Here is a 1,565-nt window from a genome sequence, read left to right as displayed (position 1 = left end):
TGCGCACCGACTAAACTGGCCATATAACCAGCCGGCTGAAAAGAAAAAGGCAAGTTAATTTATGCAAATGAAAAGAAAAATTCTATAGTAAATTCCATAGTTAGTTTTTTCTGGATAAAAAAATCTCAACATACAAAATAGAGTAAAGAGATAAAACAAGAATCATACAACAAGATAAAAACATCAACTTTTTTCATCTCCGACGTTATCATCAACTAAAATAATTAGGACCATATCAATTTCTATAAATTCTGTTTGAAGATGCAATATCAACGTATATTTATAGGACACAAGATACACAAACGTTATTAACAATTATCCTTTTTACAATGTTTGACGTAGTATTGCATTAAATATATTTTTCTCTCACTTATATTAATTTCTTTAAAAGAAGTTAATATATTATTGACCTCTTAATTATAATCTTAACCAATATAAAACCTATAAATTTAGGGTATTACTCATAAAGAAAGCAAAAATAAATTTTTTTTGAAGTAGTTTATACTTTTATATTATTATATTCAAACATAATCGATAGATAAAAACAACTTTTTGTATGAGATATCTAAACATAAAATTACTTTTACTTTTACATAAGATCTTTTAAAAAAAAATAATTCAAAAAAAATCTTTTTTTTAGAAACTCACCTGAACAAGCTCTTAGTCACCAAAAAAACGGAAAAGAAGTTAGGCACCATTTAAACTTTCCTCATACTATAGAATATTTAGTGACAAGATTTTTATCATTATGCAACTACAAACCACAAGCGATGACCAGATCTTAAAAATTTAATAACATCTATCTTCTAAATTATTATTTTGGAATTTAAAAGATTTTGCTTCCAATAAAATCCTTTTTGAAAGAAAAAAAATCTAAAATTATTCAAGTGCGTCAAACTTTATTAAATGCAATTATTAGGGATCATACTTTCCTAAATTAATAAGATTAATAAAATGAGAAATTAAATAAAATATTAAATCATTATTAAATTAAAATAGTAAGATTCATTACAAAAAAAATTAATAAAGGTCATAAATTTAATAATAGTTAATCTTTTTATTTATCACTTTATCAATTTCTTTACTTTAAAATATCTTTTTATATTTAATAGAGATTTTAAAATAAGAGGTTTTATTATCTTTTATGGAACATAAAATTTTTACTCTATATTTGATTACAATTACTCATTTGTATTTTTGATATATCTTTCACATTCTTCTTTAATTATTTGTGGCACTTTATTAGTCTATTGATATGGAAGAATAATCACTGTATCACTACTTTTCCTCTACAATGTACATAAGAATTTCTTTTGAAATTGATTTAGAGAATAAATTACTATTTTTAACTATAAAAAATTTATAAATTAATAATTATAATAAAAAAAGATATAAATAACTTTAATGCTCATATAAACAGTTGAATTAGATTTAACAAAGTTATCTAATGAACCGTCTTTTTCAATATTTATAAACTATTCGAGTATTTTATAAATATTAAATTAGTTTATATTTTCATAGAGTGAATTTTTAAAGTGATTTTTGAGATAATTTTTGTGCATTAA

The sequence above is a fragment of the Arachis ipaensis genome, chromosome B04 (genome assembly GCF_000816755.2).
Source record: "Arachis ipaensis cultivar K30076 chromosome B04, Araip1.1, whole genome shotgun sequence".
In the NCBI taxonomy this organism is placed as follows: Eukaryota; Viridiplantae; Streptophyta; class Magnoliopsida; order Fabales; family Fabaceae; genus Arachis; species Arachis ipaensis.
This window is presented reverse-complemented; position numbering follows the sequence as displayed.